This window comes from Diplotaxodon limnothrissa, linkage group LG7, assembly GCF_057381915.1.
Source record: "Diplotaxodon limnothrissa isolate DT_005_m linkage group LG7, D_limnothrissa_male_GT1.1, whole genome shotgun sequence".
NCBI lineage: Eukaryota > Metazoa > Chordata > Actinopteri > Cichliformes > Cichlidae > Diplotaxodon > Diplotaxodon limnothrissa.
The window spans coordinates 27569472-27592176 of NC_140602.1; the positions used below are offsets into that span (position 1 = coordinate 27569472).

General features: G+C 39.1%; 1 protein-coding gene across 1 annotated transcript in view; it reads left to right on the plus strand.

Annotated features, from left to right (window-relative positions):
* The first annotated feature begins 5582 nt into the window (after positions 1-5582).
* LOC146628414 (proline-rich protein 5-like) overlaps positions 5583-22705 on the plus strand; it is a 52320-nt gene continuing 35197 nt past the window's right edge. Inside the window, exon 1 of the mRNA XM_085357814.1 lies at positions 5583-5635. The gene's annotated coding sequence lies outside the window, so the exon portion shown is untranslated. The remainder of the gene's footprint in view (positions 5636-22705) is intronic.

The following is a 22705-nucleotide window of genomic DNA, read 5'->3' on the forward strand; positions in this document are numbered from 1 at the left end:
TGAAATTTCATGCAAACGCAATTACAGTAGATGATACGGTTGGGGAAAAAAACTAAGTGCCAAATTATAGTTAAACTAATAATAAAAACTATCCAGGGCATTGGATGGTTTTTCCAGCAGTATGCCACAGAACATTTCTGGTTTTCATTCCATCAAAGGAAAATATTGCATTTCAATTTTTATTTTATCTACTAGTAGCAGTTTCTTAGCAGCTATTTGACCATAAAGGCCTGATTAACACAGTCTCCTCTGAACAATTGATGTAGAGATGTGTCTGCTACTGGAACTCTGTGTGGCATTTATCTGGGCTCTAATCTGAGGTGCTGTAATGATTTCTGAAGGTGACTGACCCCAGTCACCTCTGCTGCTTCATCCTCAGCAGCAGAGGTGACTGGGGCGGTACACATGTGAGCCAGTTTCTTCGTAGCACTTGATGGTTTTTGCGACTGCACTTGGGGACCCATTCAAAGTTTAACAATTTTTCTTACCGGAATTTTGTTCCTGAGAAAAATGAGATCCACAAATGAGGGCATTCATTTAAAATTTTGATAGAACAGTGGCAGTATAATGTCCTCGTAAGTGGATATCAGGCCCTTGTAGAGCAAAATTTAGTATTTTGGTTTAGACATCCCAAAATGTGATGTCCACATATGTGGACGCCAGGTCCTAGGAGGTTAAAGTAATGATGGACTGTCATTTCTCTTTACTTAGCTGTTTGGTTCTTGCCATAATATGAATTCTAACAGTTGTCAAATAGGGCTGTCAGCTGTGCACCATCCTGACTTTTACACAACACAATTGATGGTCCCAACCCCATTAAGAAGGGGTGGCTGTAGCTCAGGTGGCAGAGCAGGTCAGATACTAACCCCATGTTTGCCTACTGGTGGTGGTCAGAGGGCCCGGTGGCGCCAGTGTCCGGCAGCCTCGCCTCTGTCAGTGCGCCCCAGGGCAGCTGTGGCTACAATGTAAAGCGCTTTGCTTTTATATATTTGATGTCTTCAGTAGGTTGACACATTTGTGGTTGAACCATTTTACTATAATCAGACCTTTTGAATCTACGCTTTTCTGTAACAAATAGACTCAGATGTTATTAGCAAATTATTATCATTTCCTTTCCTTTTCAAAAGAATGGTCCAATGTGTCCTAAACCACAGGACCAATAATAATAATAATAATAATTAAAGCACCATTGCTTAATATTTGGAGTTTTTATCATGGGTGAGACTCAGAAACTTCTGGGAGATTTCATTTGGTTTAAAGCTCAGAAGAAAAAGGACAATTTAGCCATAACTCACATTTGCCTGAGCAAGAAACGTCTAGGATGTGAACTGCTAATGTGATGTCCGTCCTGGTCAAACTGCTGCAAAAGGCTGAGAGACTGAGTATAATGTAAGTAAAAACAGAATGCAACAATTTATAAATCTATTAAACCCAAAGATGTGAAATGTTAAAACTGAGAAATATATTTATAAAGATATTGTCCACACATCTTAAAAATAGGTTGGGGCAAGTCTTCATCACCAAGAGTATGAAGCAATGCTGTTATAATAGATGCAGTGTACAGTTTAGGATTATCTTGCTAAAATAACGTCTTCAGTGAAAAAGATCTGGGCCCGTATCCCTAAAGATTCTGAGAATCCTCTCAGAGAGCTCCTAACTTAACCTAAAAATTCCTTGCCAGGAGTTTTAGCTTAGAAGTGATTCCAGAACATTTTCAGTGAACTCTGAGCAAGGAATGGATGGAAAATCCTATCTTAGTGAGGAGGTGTGGTTGACCCCGTTGCTAGGTATGAGTCATCATTTCAAAAGCCGTGATTGGTTGATCCTACAAGTTTGATGGAAATGAGCTTTTGGTGATAATGAGCAAAGGATGTACCCTCAAATCAATAAACATATTATATACTCTAATCTTATGCTGACTGTAATTGTAAATAATATTTCACATTCAAGAAAATATCTGGAAAATGAATAGTAAGCTGTAGGGGTTATAGCCTAACATTAGAATCTAAAATATGTGAAAACTTAAAGTCATTACACCCTGTTCAAATAATGATTTGTGTCTTATTTGCTCATATTAATATCCTAGCTGGCATATTTTGTACTTTCACTCCCATATGGACCCCGTTGAAAACAAGATGGCCTATCTCAAGAGGCTGTCCTTAATGAAGTAGAAATCACAACGTTACAAGTCCAGTGTGGTCTTAACGAGGGTAACATGGCTCAGCTTTTAGCAATGTCTGTGATTGCAGACCCAAGTCATCACTGCTGCATTGTTGCATTTTCCCGGTTGCCAAATACCTCGGGGTTGTGATTACTTTCGTCTCCGGTGTAATAGCGTTGTGGCGTCGAGTTGGTGAAGTAATTGCATCTCTAAGGAGATCCACCACAAACATGATTCCTGCACGATCCAATCTGTAGCATCTCAATAATTCCCTGTCATCCAGTGTTTGCAGGACATCTCTCCTGCCTCTTCTGTTGGCCATTTTGTGCAGCTGCTTAGGGGAACTCCTAAGCCACTAAAAGTCCTCTTCCCTGCTCTTAGCAGATCTTGCCTTAGGAGCCCTTTTAAGCGCTAGGAATCTTGAGGAATAGCTTTTATATTAACTGGGATTGTCGTGTCACTTTTAGGGGAAATTCTAAGAAAACGTCATGACTCTGAGAATTTTCTTAGAATTTGGCCGCTAGGAGCCACTTTTTGCACAAAGATTCTTTAGGGATACGGGCACTGATCTGTAAGAGAATGTATGTTGCTCTAAAGCTTGTATATACCTTTCAGAATTGATGGTACCTTTTCAAATGAGCAAGCTGCCATGTCTAAAGGTTTGACAAACAGTAAAGCTCAGAGATGCAGTAAGTGAGCACTACTAACAAGCTGGGTGGTCTTTTTCTTCTTTAGTCCAGAGAACAGGGAATGTTTTCTTCCAAATTGATTTATTTTTTCTCACACAATTTGCGTGTGCAAAATAATCCCAAAATGCAACAGTACAACATTCTGCCAGTTGGCAGAAAAATAAAAGAAGAAAAAAAAACCACACACAAAAACCCTATAGTCACGTTGTGTGTGCACATAGTGGTGTATTTAGGGCTCTTTAAGTGTTTAATGGAAGTGTAAAAATGATATACAGTGCAGTTAATTTACAATTTAGTACACTTGAGGTGTAAAAAATATATTTTTAGGCATTTAATGAGTGAAGAATATTTTAAATAAGTCTTTGATTCTAGTTGGTCAAGGACAGATATTTATTTGTACTTCCTGTGGTTATCCAGCAGATGGGGATGTTTGTCTCTTTAAGATATTCATACCCCACATCCAGCGTTTCACCAACTTCTCTGACCTCCTCTTTGGCTAAAGTGATGTGCAGTGTGGCCTAAACCTGACCCAGTACCTTCTGTGTGCTGCAGCCATGGACACAGTAAGTTACTGTACAAACAGCTGAAAAACAAGTAAGCCAGTTCTGATGTGAGAAATCTGGTCATCATAGTATTTTTGTCATGTGGCCTTCAGTCCCATGTTGGCTCCCAAGGATGGGAATGTGAGAACAGTAAGGTCTCAGTCCAAGCAGGATTTCTGACATCATCACTATAGTAGTAATTAAGTCTCAAGTCTGCCCATAGATACTCTACGGTTTCTCTGAATGGTTATTAATATTTATCCAATACTACTTTTGCTGATGCCGCTGTATAGCATCTTAGTCCTGCTAACTACATAGCAATCAGCAGAAAGGCAGTCAAGATCCTAAACAAACAGTCTTTAATGCTTATATTTAGTAATATGTCCAACAACAAAAAAAAAATCACACTGTACTGCTCAAAACAAAACAAAACAAAAACAGGCACAAAACACTGAAAATAACACCTTCCTGTTGCTATTATTAGAAAACATTATCCTGACCCATCATACAACCTTTTTTTGGCAATCCTTGCCACAGCAGGAATACTGAGTTCCTGAGCTGTGGAAGTAGCTGAAGCAAAAACTCAGGTGTGGGATTAAATCTGCGAGGCCACTGGACTTGACTTTCAGTTGGTCTTGATGTAATTCTGGCAAACCCTCAGGAAACTCAGTAGGAGAGCTCTGCTCATACTGTGTACAGTGGAAGTGGGGTGCTGCAGACTTCTACTGAGGATATAATCGACCATGGAGGGATCCCCTCAATCCTGCTAATACGCCTTCTGTAGAAGATCTGGGACGGTGCCTCTGGTTTGGCAGACTGGGTTGCGAGTCCTATCTTTATGAAGAGCTACCATAGGTTGAGAGGCAGGTAACACCCTGGACGCCAGGTTGCCAGTGTGGTGCAGCCAAATACAGCATACCAGCACAAACCGTAGACAGGTCTCCAGCCTCTACCAGGGCCAGCACACACTGGGGCTATGCTTAAATGTGAATATACAAAGTCAAAAATTAACAATCATACTTAAAACATGCTGTAAAGAAATTTCAGACAATTTAAAACTGAAACTCGGAAACTCGTCTGCTCTTGATGTTCTAGTTTTTATTCTCTCAGTAGAAGACTTGGTGCTATTAAAGGGGTTCAGAGTAAAGATTAATTCTGAGAACAAAATTCAAACATCGTCTGTGTACAAGTTTGATATGAGGTCATCAAGGACGGTGTAGGTTTCAGTAGGCAGTGATTTCGTACCTGTTGATCCTTATCTGGATCGTATCTAAACTGCTTCAGACAAAGTTAAGGTCGCCACATAAGTTACCATACCTATACATCCTGGTAAGAAGTTACCACTGGCATACTACAGAAAGCCCAGGGTTTAACCCTGAACTTAGCTGGATGAGACAGAATGCTGCTTTGTACTATAGCCTTCTGACCTCAACATAATTAAAATACTGTAGGGCTGTGTATAAACAAAAGCCTGCAAATCTCAATTAACTGAAGCAACACTGTAAAGAAGAGTGTGCCAAAAGTCCTCCACAATAACATGAGAGACTGATAAAGTCATACAGAAAATTATTACTCCAAGTTATTGCTGTTAAACATGTTTTTTAAGCTACTGAATCATGAACTGTGGTTGCTTTTGAAATGGTTATGTGTTCTAAGAATTTAAAAAAAAGTAATAGTGACCACTTTTATTCTTATATTGCTTTCTAATTAGCCTAATAATTTCATGTAAATCACAGAATCAGGCGTAAAGGTCTTCTGAAAAAGGCAATTAATAATCCAACACTATATTATATATAGAATTATATAGAGGTTTAACTATATACCTTTGCATATCTCTGCTTTGTGCAACGTGTTTTCTGCGAATAAACTTCAGGTGCAAGTGTTGTGAGGTTGTACTGTGAATCCATTCCACCACAAAACTTGATTTCTAACAAATTCGACTTTTATTTTGAAGGTCACGCGTGGCAGCGTCGGTTGCAGCCGGTACTGCAGCCTGTTGAATGGAGGCAGCGGGAAGAGGCAGTTGTTCTCACTTCCAGTTATCAGAGAACCTGTGTGAGCTCCGTTTCTCAGTATGAGTTCTTAAGCGGAGGAAGTGTTTGTTTTTTTTAGAACGGAAACCCAAGCGATGCGCACACACAGCTGCTGATAACAAGAAGCGGCACATTTTATTGAGTCGCCTAAAGACCGCGGCTGTGTTTATTACTCAGAGCAGCAGCAAAAGGTGAAGCCAGTTTGCAGAGGTGAGTCCACGCACGAATACCACGAGGCTTATATCCTGTCAAGATGTTCACGCAGAACAGCGGCCAAACTCTGTGGCGTGTTTCTTTTTCTTTTACTGTGTTTTTGTGACCGGACGCATTTCATATCCCCTCGAGCTGGAATTCAGTAAAAAAGTAACTTACGAAGAAGAGATCCTTTAAAATAGAAGTGAAAACCCCTTTTTAGGTCAAATAGATACAGCCCACTGAAAAGGGGAGAGTGCAGATACCTGCTGGTAGTTACGTGTGTGGAATGACCCACAGAACTTCATGTAAATAGGTACGCAGTCACAGACAGTTCAGCTCTTTACGTATAGTTACATGTAATGACTTTGGGGAGGCGTCGTGGATCTTATACCAGTAATTCTGTATGCCAACTTAAAGCATAAGATCGATAACTGCACCGCATACTAACCCAGTGTTTGTTTTTGGGTCAGTAGATGTATTTATAACTGTCATTGTTGTGTTGGTATATACGTTTTTAACCGTTCGTGAGGCGATTTTTCTTGAGACCAGTTGTACTTGTCAATGACATGAAGCGGATGGAGGAAACAGTAATACGTTATTTCATTCTTAGAACACGGGCAGATCAGACTTCTCAGAGCATTATTTAATGATCTTATTGTTGCAGCTCTAGATAGACTGAGTAATTTTCAACTGCACTTATGTGAGTTCCTCAAATATCTGGGGATCGACCTGTCACAGAGACCTGCAGTTTTTTTTAGGATGCCAAGATAACTTTACCAAGTTAGGCCTATGAATAGCTCACAGTTTGCAGATGTCAAGCAAGTGACTACTGTCACCTGTTACTTTGTAACCAGAATTGTTTAACACCACGTAACTTCAAAGTAAAAGAAAATAATGTATTGTGTGTATAATATGGCCAGAGGTAAGAGGGCCATTTATGGGGCAAGGATCAGCAGAGGCAGGCTGATGCTTGGCCTTGCAGTGTGGTGATAGTCTGTAGGTAGCATACAGAGCTTTGTAGATCCTGTTACTTTTTACTGTCTGACTGACAGGACGTTGGTACAGGGAGAACTCACTTGGCTATTGGTTGCTTGGAGAAATTCCAGTTTGACAAATGCCCTCATGGGTTTTTGCAGACTCTGTACTGTGCACTCTTACACTTCAGTTTATTACATTAGGATTAGGGGCTCACTAATTGGCACTTGGCTGATTTCTTTCTATTTTGTTTTTGTTTTGTTTTTTATTCAAAGGGCACTGATGAACAGCCCTCAGCCAGTGTCTCCCAAAGTATACAATAGCATGGAAGTCTGTGAACAGTTCAATCTAATTACAAATTTGTCATCAAATATTACAGTTGTTTGTTTGTTAGAATTTCAAACACCATAAAACTACCAGAGGGGTCATTTTAACCCATCCTACAACAAGATGAAAATTAGGTTGTTAATTTTCATCTAATTTTAAAAATTATTAATAAGAGCTAACACAGTAAATATGTAAGATTTTTTTTTCATTAGTTTTTGTTTTACGAATTGTTTTATTTTGATATACTGATTTTTTTTTAATGATTATTTTATTAGAATTATTATTATTAGACTCAATAGAGTTCAACAAACAATAGTTTACACACCTGAATAATGTAACTATTTTAGGAGAAGATGATCAATGAAAGGTTAATTTTGGATATTGGTTACCCTACTATATAAAAAGAGCACTCACTGTGAAACATTGAACAGGTCTTTGCCTATACAGGTGCTGGTCATAGAATTAGAATATCAAAAGTGAAACTTGTATAATGTATACATTCATTCCACACAGACTGATATATTTTAAGTGTTTATTGCTTTTAATTTTGGATGATTAAAACTGACAACTAATGAAAACCCCAAATTCAGTATCTCAGAAAACAACAACAAACTTTATTTATATAGCACATTTAAAAAACAGTGGTGTACCAAAGTGCTTAACATGCAAGCGAGTAGGATGAAGTAACAGGGAAGGATGAGGGCTATGGCAAGGTACCAAAACATGCTAGCAGGTTGAATGGCATTAAAACACAAAAGCAAAAGAATTGCATAAGGAAACTAAGTGTAAAGGATAAAACAGTCAAAATTAAAAATGATTAAAAGTAATTAAGAATAAGCCAAAGATAAGAATAAGCATTAAGCTAACTGACAAGCAGGCGTTAACTGGTAGAAAAGGCGAGGCTAAATAAGTGGGTTTTTAACCGCGATTTGAAGGAATGGATGGAATCAGACTTGCGTATAGCGATGGGGAGGTTATTCCATAAATTAGGTGCAGCCAAGGCAAACGCGCGGTCACCTCTAGTCTTCAGCCGGGATCTCGGGAGTACCAAGAGTGACTGGGAAGATGATCTTAGTGCTCTAGTAGGGGTGTATAATCTAAGAAATGTAGAATATTACTTAAGACCAATACAAAGAAAGGATTTTTAGAAATCTTGGCCATCTGTAAAGTATGAACATGAAAAGTATGAACATGTACAGCACTCAATACTTAGTCGGGCTCCTTTTGCCTGAATTACTGCACCAGTGCAGCATGGCATGGATTTGATCAGTCTGTGGCACTGCTCAGGTGTCATGAGAGCCCAGGTTGTTCTCATGACACCATGAGAGCAACCATCTATCATGGTCCTTAAACCAGCTACTGGTAGCTTTGGCACTGTGTGCATCTCCATAAAGCTGGTCAGCAGCATGAAGTGCTCTAAAACTTCCTGGTATACGGCTGTGTTGATCTTGGACCTCAGAAAACACAGTGGAGCAACACCAGCAGATGACACCCCAAACCATCACTGACTGTGGAAACTTTACACTGGACCTCAAGCAACGTGGATTCTGTGCCTTTCCTCTCTTCGACCACATCTTTTCCTTCCCCTCGCCTCTCTACTAATTTACTTGGACACAGAGCTATGTGAACAGCCAGCTTCTTTTGCAATACCCTTTTGTGTCTTGCCCTCCTTGTGCCCAGTGGTCATCAACTGTCAAGTCAGCAGTGCTCCCCATGATTGTGTAGCCTACAGAACTGGACTGAGATTTTCTTTAAAGGCTTTTGCAGGTGTTTTGAGTTAATTAGCTGATTAGAGTGTGGCACCAGGTGTTTTCAATATTGAACCTTTTCACAATGTTCTACTTTTCTAAAATACTGAATTTCATTAGTTGTCAGTTATAATCATCAAAATTAAAAGAAATAAACACTTGTAATATATCAGTCTGTGTGGAATAATTGTATACATTATACAAGTTTCACTTTGCAAATAGAATTAGTGAAATACATCAACTTTTTGATGATATTCTAATTATATGACCAGCACCTGTATTTTAAAATTGACCTCACATTTAACTTTTAAAGAATAAGAAACTCAATTTAATGAAGTATTGTAAAGTACAGCAATCATAGTAACATAAATTAAGCTTCAATCTACATCCCTGCAATTCATCAAGCCTGAAACCAAATAGTTAAATCTGCTCTGCATTTAACTCAATTTAACTCATTTAACAAAACATTTTTGTGGCATGCAATTTATTGAAAACAACGCTTAAACTGAAACAGGCTGTTTTACAGCTGATCAAATGCTTAGGACCACACCTCCAAAAAAACAACAACCCCGTAAACCCCCACAAAACAGAAATCAAAGTTCCAAAAATGAACTCAGAAATGAGTAGCTCCACCGTTATTGTTGATCATTTTAAATATTTGTTGCGGTGTGCTTGATGCAAGTGTTTCTATGAGGTGAGTGGGAACATTTCTCCAAGTGGTGAAGACAGCTGCAAGAAGGGCATCTACTGTCCAGAACTGTTGTCCATTTTTATAAACTTCCCTCGCCATCCATCTCCAAAGGTTCTCAATTGGATTGTTTTACCTGCCTAAGAACATCTGTGATATCAGGCAGGTACATAGTTCTTCTCTCAGTATTGGTGCAATATACTTCCACATTCACTGCATGTAGTTGGGGGAATTCCCTCAAACTGTATTTACAAAGGCTGCCTTGTTATGTCTGTAAAAAGTGGAACATGTAGCTTACTTAGATGAAGTTAATTTACCTGTTTTATTTACAACTGGAGCACTGGCTCAATAACTTTTACACATTATGAGCAAAGCCAATTGGCCACTCTAAAAGTGAACAAGTTCCATACGGTGTATTTATTTGTATATATAATAGAACACTTTTAGAATTAGAGCAAGAGAATTATCTCATAGTTACCGTAATTGTTGGGCTATAAGCCGCTACTTTTTGCACAAGCTTTGAACCCTGCGGCTTTTAGTCAGGTGCGGCTTTTTTATGGATTGTCCATGATTTTTGTCATATCGTAAGACGATTTGTTTTGTTTGTTCCGCTGTTGTACGGCACTACGTTGCCTGGCGGAAGGGCATGTGATATGTACCCATAACTTGTTTTTCAAAATATTAATAAAAGGGGTGTGTCTTCAAACAGCCATCTCTTTCCTGACAATTCCCTTTGTGCATATTCTCTTACATAAGATAAGTCAACATTGAAACACCTGCGGCTTTTAGTCACGTGCGGCTAATGTATGTACAAAACAGGATTTTCCCCTGATTTTAGCTTGTGCGGCTAATATTCAGGTGCGCTTTGTAGTCCGGGAAATATGGTAATCAGATAGTTGTCCCAAATTTGGGGGGGAGGAAGGCACATCACAAAACAAACTTGGTTGCCCTTTAATATGCTACACAAAGCTTTATTTTCTGTGGTATATTTTCTGTGCTTCTGATAACTTGGTGTGATATTTTCATTGCTGATTAGAGGTGGTAGACTGCCACTGCTTATTTCTATTTACTGGCAGATGTTGTGCAGCTTCCTGTAACAGATTTTTGACACAAATAAGTGTTACTCTGCTAAGTTAAAACTGTATTTATGTTACAGATAGGAAGGAGTGGTAATATTTTTCTGTCTAGCTCCAACATTAACGTTATATATTGGCGTCTCTTCATTGGCTCCAGATTCAAATTGAAAATCCTACTCCTTACATACAAGGTCTGAATAACCAGGACCAATCTTATCTCAGAGACATAGTACCATATCTCCCCAGTAGAGCACTTTGCTCTCAGACTGCAGGCTTACTTGTTGTTCCTAAGATATTTTAAAGCCGTATAGAAGGTAATGCCTTCAGCTTTCAGGCCCCTCTTCGGTGGAACCAGCTCGTAGCTTTGATTCAGTGACAGGTTACCTCTATTTTAACATTAGGCTTAAACTTTCCTTGTTGATAAAGCATATAGCTGGGGATGGATCAGGTGACCCTGAACCCGGCCTTAGTTACACTGCAATAGGCCTAGGCTGCTGGGGGCTGTTCCTCCTTCAGTCACATTTTTTCATTCACCTTTGTGTTTATACATCACTCACTTAATCATTAGTTGCTATTAATATCTGGCTCTCTTCCACTGTGTGTCTTCTCTCTTCCTACACTCACCCCTTGTCGGTCACAGCAGGTGACACTGTCACTAAGTTCTTGCTCTCGGGCGGGGGGGGGGGGGGGGGGGCGTTTGATTGTTGGGGTTTCTCCATATTATTGTAGTGTGTGATGTGGCACTATGTAAATAAAATAAAGTTGGAATGAATTAAATTATTATTAGCCACAGCTGCTAAGTTAATGATAACTTAACTGATGGCTAATAATAGTAAAATGGGTAACATTAATGTGGGTGCCAGCCAGATTAACATTTATGATAACTGTTTAATTATTAATTGTTGTTGAAACAAGAACTTTACTGACCTCAAAATTCCTTTTACACTCTCCAAGGTGGTGGTTTAGTGTTAGTGTAGGTTTGGTGAGTTAGTGTTCACGTCTTCAGCTGCTGGTGATGGGAGGGGCTGCCTGAAAATCTGCAGCAGTCCCTTTGTTATGTGTCAGATGGAGGAGGCGAAGTTGGTACCGACGATGTCATTACTGTTGCAAAAGCATAATAATCTAATCTATTTAATTAATAATTAACAATTATCACTAATTGTTAGTATAAATTAGTATCTTAAGTACCTACTCAGTACTTATGCTGCCTTTAGTGCAAAAAAACCAAAAACGTACCATTGCATTTTCAGAATTTAGGTATCAAAGGTTCTGTAAGTATTGGTTCTGGTGGCATCCTTATACCACAAAGTAGTAAACCCTAAACTGTTAGATCATCCATATGTTAACCCTGGGACTTCCTCAATGCAGAGGGCTCTATCCCGTGGATGGACTGGTATCCGGGGAATTTAAAATCTAGGTTTACACTTTGGCTATTTGTCACATTCCTGGAGTCACCCTCAGAGTAATTTTTGTTGCATAACAGAGTGCATAGTTCTGCTGGGAGAAACTGCTGCTCCCTCTACAGTGTTGACATTGGTGGTACAGTTGTGGTCAGAAGTTTAAATGCATTCATCCTGGGTATGAGTGTCAGGTTAATGGTTTCCTTCAACCGTACTTTTTCTAGAGTGAAATGTTTGTACATTATACATCCTTAATTACTTTAAAAAAACAAAATTTGGGTGCACAATTTTAAATTTCTTTTAGATTTTAGAAGTTTTTAGAAGTCAACACTAGGGGTGGGCGATATAAACGATATACGATAGAAACGATATAAATTTGGCCAACGATAGAGATTTTGACTATCTCGCTCTATCGCGATAGCGCATGTCGATGATGTCATCAAGCTGCGCATGTTTTGGTCGAAAGCATCACAGCGGCTAAAACCATTATCATCTGCAAGTTATTCCAGGCGACAGTCATAGCAAAGAGATGAAGCACTTTTGAAATAAGGGGAAAGCCAAAAACTCTGCTTCCTCCACTTCCGTAACATTGATTCATTAATGTTGAATTCTCTCGCAGCTGTTCTAATCCCATGTTGTTGCAGTATATTAATAACTAACCTCGTATTGTGGATGAATAATCTCAGTTGTTCTCCTGACTGAAGTTTGGCCCATGTATAGCATCATGCTATGCGATTGCATTTGTCCCTGACCACCAGAATCCCTCACGTTAACTTTTAATGAGTGGAAAAAAGTTGGCGTTCATCCTCCAGCTTCACTGTGCTAATGTTATGCTAACATAGCTGTGTCGCTAGCAATCACGTAGCACAACATGTTTAGGTGGAAGCTAGCGAGCTAACTTCCTGTTAACTTGTAACTCCGTTAAATTTAATAAATTCTGTTTTCATGGATGCATGGATGTTAAACTTAATTGTTACAGCTGGTAAAGCAGCAATGCTGATGATTTTATTAAAGATGAAAGAATTTAGACCGTTTTTAACTCTCAGTATTCGTTTGACTTTGGGACCTGAAGCGGACGGAGTTTTCGACCCAGATTACTCCGCAAAGCTCCTCACTACGGCAGCCGCAATGCTCTGACAATCCATCAAGCAGTGCACTTACCAAAGTTGTACTAAAACATTTTTTAACAGATTTCTGCACGCCAAAATCGGTTCGAGGTCAGTAAGCACAACCAGAATTCATACATAAGGCACACTCTCGATTTTTGAGAAAATTAAAGGATTTTAAGTGTGCCTTATAGTGTGGAAAATACGTTATACAGAAGAAAAGAATATATCGTGATATATATCGTTACCGCACATGCTTCAAATTATATCGCGATATGAATTTTAGGCCATATCGCCCAGCCCTAGTCAACACAGTGTCAAAAGTATGGATACAGACTCAATAATTTACATAATTTCCTTCGGGATTAATAAAGTTTTCTGAAAAATATAGATATATTTACATACACTTACTTAAATCTTTTAACAAGTGGTGCTGAAGATTCTAAGATGGCTTTTAAGTTGACGAGGCAGAGCCCTATTAAATTCTGGTTAGTGATCATGTCCAGAACAACTGGTGATTTCTCTTGGATAGCACTCATTGGACTGACCAATTCTTAGAACAATGGCAAAGTCCAAGGGAGCCAACTCAAAATTACCATGGCATTCATGCCCATGATGAGTGTATCAGAATCAGAATCAGAATACTTTATTGATCCCTGGGGGAAATTATTTTTTGTTACAGTGCTCCATTTTAAACCAACATTAAGACAAGACAGACAATACACTAACTAAGAATAGTACAATATATACATATATATACATACATACATACATACATACATACATACATACATACATACATAAGTCACTCATAGATAAATAGTTGGAAAAGAAACATGTGTAGTTGTAGCAGCAAACAGTGTGTTAAGTGGATGCGTTGTACAGGGAGATGGCCACAGGCAGGAATGATTTCCTGTGTCGTTCAGTGGTGCTTTTCGGTAATCTCAGTCTCTCACTGAACGTGCTCCTGTGACTGACCAGCATGTCATGGAGTGGGTGGGAGGTGTTATCCAACATTGTCTTTATCTTGGACAGCATCCGCCTCCCCGACACCACCTTGAGGGAGTCCAGCTCCATCCCCACAACATTGCTGGCCTTACGGATTAGTTTATTAAGTCTGTTGGCATCTGCGACCCTCAGCCTGCTCCCCCAGCATGCAACAGCATAGAGGATCGCACTGGCCACAACAGACTCATAGAAAATCCTCAGCATTTTCTGGCAGATGTTGAAGGACCTCAGTCGCCTCAAAAAATAGAGACGACTCTGGCCCTTCCTGTAAAGTGCTGTGGTGTTTTTAGCCCAGTCCAGTTTATTGTCAATGTGTACTCCAAGGTATTTATAGTCCTCCACAATGTCAACACTGACCCCCTGAATTGAAACAGGGGTCAAGTGTTTCCTGGTCTTCCTGAAGTCCACGATCAGTTCCTTGGTCTTTGCCACGTTGAGCTGCAGATGATTCTGCTCACACCACGTGACAAAGGAGTCGACCACAGCCCGGTACTCTGTCTCATCATCCCTGCTGATGCATCCAACCACCGCAGAGTCATCAGAAAACTTCTGAAGATGTGTACATAAAGTGTACATAAAATTCTGACCAGAACTGTATGTGGATAATCGGTATGACTTTCAACCTTTTTTTAAATCTGCTTCCATGTTCAGCATGTAGACGATCTGGAAAGACTAATGGTTAAAGAAAATGTGGGAACACCTAATACCTGTTGAGATGATTCACATTAGGCCAAGACAGGTGATGATCGTGTGAGGGGCAGACTGTAAGAAATTGACTAGGAAATTATTGAATTTTATTTAGAAAAAAGTTATTTCAGTGGAACATACTCAATTCCCCAGTGTAACTCTGTAGGCTAATGACTAAAAAAACCTGCACAATGATAGATTTCTAGCTCTACACAGATGAACTTCGTGTCTCAAAAATATAGGTCATCTAGCTAAATTAGACTTGGACAGAGGTTGGTGTAGTGTGATTTATTAAAGGATCCCTGGGTTTTGGCTTCATAGCCCAAAGAGTAGGGTTGGGTGATATTAGTTTAAACTTTAACATGGTTTGTGGTAACAGAAAATAGGGAAGAAAGTTTATTAATGCAGGCAGCTTGCAGACAAGTGTAAGTAAATTAGGAGCATTTTCCATCCTTTTGTTTTCATAAGCTACTGTCAATAATAGCCCATTTCCTAATGTGAAGTGTGAATTTACTGAAAGAAGGTGTTGGCAGCAGCATTTGACTGGAAAGGTAGTGATACACCTTATATTTAGTGACACTGTGCAAGTTACACACAAAAAAGCCTAGGTACTGTTTTCCCTTGAAGTTTAATACTTTAGCTTGTCATCTTGCTTTAGTTATTGCTAACATTTTTTTATATCATGTAAAAATGTATAGCTGTATATTGCAGATATTATGACAATATGATACAGCACAGTCTTCCCTAAAGGTTGACATCTTTAATGACTTTAAAAATCAATAATTTTGTGCACAAATGTGAATGTATTTTGGAATTTCTTACTAATGTTTGGTTTATTTTTGTCCCTTAGAACATTGCACTTCAGTAAGATGCTTTCAGTAGCCATCAACAAGCTTCTGGCTGGATAATTAACTAATATATGTTGTCTTGTGGGCTCAAGCATGCCTATCTATTTCTTTCTCTCTGACTCTCAGGATTTGTAATTGCATTAGTCTGAGTACTTTCTCATGACAGGGCTTCTGTGATAGGATTAGTCGTCATGCTAGCACAAATCAACACTTGCACACAAATACACAAGCACAAGAAAACTGACTGCTATTCTTTCACTGTAGGTCAGCAGAAGAATAAGTACCATTATATTTTCAGGATTTTGGTATGTCTTTGTTTGTTTTTGTAATGAACACTTGGTTATCTTTGCATTGAGACTGGAAACAGCAAGTTAGTCTACCCAGATGTATCAAAAGCCACGTGCACCTGGCAAAACTGTGTTCTAAAATTGCTTCCAATTCAGCTAAACTGCATCTTCAGTAACTCTTCTGGTGAAATGTATTTGTTGTTAACTGTTGGTTGTACAAATATATCTCTGAACCATGACTCTGATATTTATTTACATAAATCACAAGCTTGTGATTTGGTGTCATTGTAAAAGCCTATTTTAAATGAACTATTAATGATCTTTACTTCAACCTAATTGAGTTTGCAGTGTCAGCTGGTTTACTTTAAAGAACACTAAACCCAAAATACATGGACGGAGGCATATTTCTTTTTTCAGTAGCATTGTCACTAATGTTTGGAGTTTCCACTTTTCTTCACTATGTTGCCTGTTCCATTAGGCAAAGCTGACTTCTGTTGACATGTGGTGGTTTGTGTAAAAATATCTTGATACCATCCAAGCCTATGGCATGTTTTGTTCATTGAAGTTGGATGATGCAAGTTACACTCAACATCACAGACTGATAAGATGTAACGGTGGGGAAGCATCTGATGGAAGGTTTGGTGAAGTAGAGGTGGGTTGACCTTTTGATTGATTTTTGGTGTGTACCAGATGGATTGTCATGGTGATAGTTATGCACACAGTGACACCCAGCAGATTTCTTCCTGAGTGAATCATGTTGTCAAATATAGACGCTTGTTGATTTTGACTGTGGGTAACACATGTTTAGAGACATTCAGCACAGCTCAAGTTGTACTGAACAGCTTTTTAATTCTTCTGCGTGCGTGTGTGTGTGTGTGTGTGTGTGTGTGTGTGTGTGTGTGTGTGTGTGTGTGTGTTAATGCCAACAAATCCTTTTAACACCACATGTGGTGAACGGTGCACAGATGGTCTCACTCTCACACACAACCTGCGGTCCCTGGCACACACCTTTTTGAAGCATTTGGAATGTCGTCTCACTCTCCCACATGTATCTGGATGATAAGCTGTTATCCATTTGGTTCTTCTTTTGGTCAAACATGTCAAACGTTGAGTATTTGGGATACAGCTCAGGAGGTAGAGCAGGTCATCTAATCAGAAGGTTGTTTTAATCCCCGGCTACACCAAATTATCCTTGGGCAAGATACTGAACCCTAAGTTGTGCTCTGATGCATCCATCAGAGTATGAATGTGTGTGAACGTTAGATAGAAAGCACTTAGAAAAAAGAAAGCATAGTTGTGTGAATGGGTTACTGAGGCAAGTTGTAAAAAAACTGTCCAATATTTCTGAATTAAAACTCAAAGGAAGAGTAGGCCAATAATGAATAATGTGAAAGACTCATTGCCAGTTATCACACATGATTCATTTCAGTTCTTGCTGCCAGTGGTGACACAACCAGTTCTAAATCATTTCTCACATGGTGATAGAGATTAATACACAGACACCAGACCGATACCAAAACCCAAACTTTTCTGGGTAATTTTAATTTTCATTGACCAAAGGTTAGAGATAAGTCCTTTGCTTTCTTTGCATCCAAAGTACGACAAACCTCTCAGTGCCTGTGTATTTATAACCATAACCCTGGCTGCACTCTTTTGATTACTCTTTCACTGAACACAACTATGAAACTAGCTCGCATTTGGGGAAAGCTATATTTTGCATTTCCTGGGTGTGTAAGTGTGATTACACGTGACAGCCATATTTACAAAATTAAAAGCAGAATAATTATTAACTGACCTCATTTCAAAGAAAACAGTTATGTTTCAGACACGTGGGAAATGTTTACACTTTTTCTTTCTGATAATATGTTTGTTTGTTTGTCTGTTTTTTCAAATTTGATGTTAAAAGAAAAGAAGTGATGGACTGTTAATTTTAGTATTATTAAGTATTGGGACAGTCATAGAGTTTTTGTGATGTTGCCTCTGTACCACCACCACAGCGGATTTTAGATCAAACAGTGAAGACTGAAGTGCAGAGTTTCAGCGTCATTTCAAAGAGTTAAACCAAAAGTATTGCATCAACTGCAGAGGAGATGTAGACTGTTTTTGTGATTTGGCACTATGTAAGTAAAGTTGAAGTGTAGTCCTCGATTTTCAGAGGACAAAACAAGATTTTAAAAGTAATTGTCCGATCACCAAATGTGGCATTTCTTTCCTTGAGACCTTTGAAATGAGGCCTTCACTGCTACCATGCTCAGTTGCTCCTTATTTGTGAGTCTCTCTGCCTTCAGTAACTGAAAAGGGAGTTTTAGACATTGACTTTATCTGTCCCTCACTGGGGAAAGTCACTTGTTAGTAGTACAGTAAGGTTCAGGAAGAAAAAAGTGAAATGGACATATATTAGAAAAATAAATAGGAAATTTAAATCAACTTTAAAAAACAAACAAAAACCAAAAAGGTTACCAAAAGATAAACGTGTGTGTGTGTGTGTGTGTGTGTGTGTGTGTGTGTGTGTGTGTGTGTGTGTGTGTGTGTGTGTGTGTGTGCGCGCGTACGGTGTTTTGATATTCCCTGTGTGGGGGTTGTGCAGTCTGACTGCTGTCAGGATGAAGGATTTGCAATAGTGCTCCATCCCACACAGTAGCTACAGCAATGATTTATCATGATTTATTATAATTTCACACTGGAAATTATAATACAGTTTTACTAGTTCTGTCAGCGTTAATCTCGTTAAAATGACGTTAATGCCATAACAGCATTAACGCGGCATACCTAAACGCGGTTAGCTTGTTAGCACGTTGACGCCGTGCAGCCCCACGCACGGGCGATCCGTGGTAACTCACTAACGGAGATTTGTCGTGTTAATGTTATGGCGTTAATGTCATTTTAACGAGATTAACGCTGACAGAACTAATTTTCACTGGAATTTTTTTTGTTTTTGTTTCGATGTTTCGTTTTAATGCACAACTCCGTAGTGCTCAGTTGTCACCATTTTAATGCAAGTGCATTTTCCACTTTGAACTAAAAGAATGATAACACAAGAGCAGCACTGATGAAACTGTCGATTACTAAAATATTAAATAGCTGCAGCTATTTAAGGATTTCCATTAGGTGGTAGTACCAGGTACTTTTTTTTTTTTTTTTTAAGAGTAACTGAAGTCACTGTTCTGAGAAACTCTTGTGTTGCTTTTGCACTACGCTTTAGGTCAGTAATTCTTTTGGCAGCCATACATGCCAGTGTCAACATTGTCTCCACCATTTTTGACAGATGATGCTTCTTTTCTCTCCATCTCATGCTTTTGTCTCCACATAAACCTGGTATAAATTAATTTTGATTTCCAAGATTTCAGATTTTAGTTTTTCTTCAGAACTGTGAAGGATCTTTTAGATGTTTAGTTGTCAGTGTTTTTGTTGAAAAACTGTTGTCAGACTTTTTATTTACATGTTGCTCCTCAATACAGTTTTACAGTTCTGTTGCAGGTCTGTTCTTACTTGCAAATCTGGGTGAATTGCTTGTGTTATCAAAATATCCTGGTTAGCCTAATCTTATTTGAGCATCCATCATGCAAGTTCCCCACTTTCAGGAGCTGCACGCTGTACTAGTTGAAATCAAGTCAGAGGTAGGACTGCCAGTCTAGGACGGACTTGTAAATTTCTTCTAGGCATTCAGTTGTATTTAGGTTTGGTGACTGCTAAATGCCATAGCATGTGACTCACATCATTACCATCTGTTTCTTGCTATGATGGCAACTGCACTCACTGGCAGCAGTTGTTTTCTAGCAGGATCATGTGTGACATAACAAGACTGAAACTGCTCATAATTGCCTCAAAGAACTAGTAAAGAGCTCAAGACGGTCACCTTGGATTTACCTCTGAACTCTCATTGACATCTGAATTCAGATCAGTTAAATTTTACTAGCGCCAAATCACGACAAGAGTTGTCTCAAGGCATTTTATATTGTAAGGTCGAATAATACAATAATACAGAGAAATACTGAGAAAATGACCCCTTATGAGCAAGAACTTTTGCAACAGTGGAAAGAAAAAACTCCCTTTTAACAGGAAGAAACCTACAGCAAAACCAGGGAGGGGCGGCCAGTTGACTGGAGAGAAGGAAGACAGGACAAAGGCACACTGTGGAAGCGAGAGAGAGATTAGTAATAACTAATAATTAAATGCAGAGAGGTGTATAAACACACAATAAAGGGGGAGGGGGTTGTTGAGTGAAGGCAAGGCAAGGCAAGTTTATTTGTATAGCACAATTCAACAACAAGGTGATTCAAAGTGCTTTACAGAGACATTAGAAACAAGAACAAATAAAAAGCATGATTTAAAATTGATTAAAACAAGCAAATAAACTAACTAATTAACAAACAAACAAAACAGTATATAAAATCAAAACAGATAAAATCAGAACAGTAGATAAAATCAGTAGTTAAATGTAAGTTTTGAAATTTAAGCTTAAAAGTGTGGATTTGGTGTTTTATTCAAATGCAGCTGAGAACAGGTGAGTCTTCAACCTGGATTTAAATAAACTGAGTGTTTCAGCTGATCTGAGGCTTTCTGGGAGTTTGTTCCAGATATAAGGAGCATAAAAGCTGAATGCAGCTTCTCCGTGTCTGGTTCTGACTCTGGGAACTGATAAAAGACCGGATCCAGATGACCTGAGGGATCTGGAAGGTTCATACTGGGTCAGGAGGTCATTGATGTATTTTGGTCCTAAACCATTCAGAGCTTTATAGGCCAGCATCAGAACTTTAAAGTCTATCCTCTGACGGACAGGCAGCCAGTGTAAGGACCTCAGAGCTGGACTGATGTGGTCCACTTTTTTGGTCTTAGTGAGGACTCGAGCAGCAGAGTTCTGAATGAGCTGTAGTTGTCTGACTGATTTTTTAGGTAGACCTGTAAAGATGCTGTTACAGTAATCAAGCCTACTAAAGATGAATGCATGGACTAGTTTTTCCAGGTCCTGTTGAGACATCAGATCTTTTATCCTTGATATATTCTTGAGGTGATAGTAAGCTGACTTTGTTATTGTCTTAATGTGTTTTTCTAAGTTCAGGTCTGCATCCATCACTACACCCAAATTTCTCGCCTGGTTTGTGGTTTTTAGATGTATAGATTGAAGTTCTCTGGTGACCTGTAATCGTTTTTCTTTGGCGCCAAAGACTATTACCTCAGTTTTGTTTTTGTTTAGCTGGAGAAAATTGTGGCACAACCAGTCATTGATTTCCTCAATGCATTTACCAAGAGCCTGTACAGGGCCTCGGTCTCCTGGTGACATTGTGATATATATTTGTGTGTCATCTGCATAGCTGTGATAGTTTATTTTGTTGTTGTTTATAATCTGTGCCAGTGGGAGCATGTAGATGTTAAACAGAAGGGGTCCCAAGATGGAACCTTGGGGAACTCCACATGTGATACTTGTCTGCTCAGATGTGAAGTTACCTATTGATACAAAGTATTTCCTGTTTTCTAAGTATGTTTTGAACCAGTTTAGTACAGTTCCTGAAAGACCTGTCCAGTTCTCCAGTCGTTTGAGTAATATGTTGTGGTCAACTGTATCAAATGCTGCACTGAGATCCAGTAAAACTAGGACTGACATTTTTCCACTGTCTGTATTCAGACATATGTCATTAAACACTTTGGTCAGAGCAGTTTCAGTGCTGTGGTTCTGTCTAAAACCTGACTGGAAGGCATCGTAGCAATTATTCTGTTTTAAGAAGTAACTGAGCTGTTGAGAAACTGCTTTTTCAATGATCTTACTTAAAAACGGGAGATTTGAGATCGGCCTGTAGTTGTTCATTTGTGTCTTGTCAAGATTGTCCTTTTTCAGTATAGGTTTGATTACAGCAGTTTTTAGTGATTCTGGAAACACACCTGATAATAAAGAAAAGTTGACGATCTGTAACAGGTCTGACTCTAAAGTCTTTGAGACCTTTTTGAAAAAACTTGTTGGCAGGACATCTAAACAGCAGGAGGAGGAGTTCAGTTGACCTAAGATGTCATCCAGGTCTTTGCTGTTAATAGGTTGAAACTGTTTCATGGTGTTTAAACAGTTTTTTGGTGGACACAGTACATATCCTGGATCTGCTGTTGATGTACCAATTGCTTGTCTAATTTTTTGGATTTTTTCAGTGAAGAATTTGGCAAAGTCATTGCAGGCCATGGTCGAATGAAGTTCAGCTGCCACTGACACAGGAGGGTTTGTTAGCCTGTCAACTGTAGAAAATAAGACCCGAGCATTATGGCTGTTTTTAGTGATGATGTCAGAGAAGTAGGACCTCCTTGCATTCCTCAGTTGTAAATTATAATTGTGAAGTTTCTCTTTATAAATGTCATAATGAACCTGGAGGTTCATTATGACTCCCCTTTGTGAGTGTGGACGCTTCATCTCTTTGCTCTTGAATGCTTTGCTTCTTATATTGATTTTTATTGATTTTTATGCTGATTTTTTCCCTTTTTTCCCGTGTGAGCTTACCTGCGATAACTTCTGGACACTTGTAGATCATTAGGACTAGAGTGTTCTTAACAGAAACAGCAACATTTTATGGTTACCTTATCCTCAGCGCTCCGTGTGTCTGTGGCCTAGACACAGCTGAAGCCTGATTACAGCGTCTGGGCACCGAGCAGCCTCAATAGCCTGGAAAGGTGCTAACCGCTAGGCTAACTAGCAACAAGATGCCTTCCCTCTCCACAGATGACTACCACAGCCTCCTGCAGAAGATTGCAGTACTGGAGACAAAAATTCATCGCTTAGAAGTAAACGTGGAGGTAAATGGACTGTGTGGAAATGAAACAACCTTGCCTTTGATTCAAAACAATGGCGATGAGCAAGCTAGTACACAGCTAAGGAGCACAGATAACATGACCAAGAAAGTAGACTCTGTGCATTATTATAAATCCTCAAGTGATAATCCCCCCTTAGACTGTCTTGG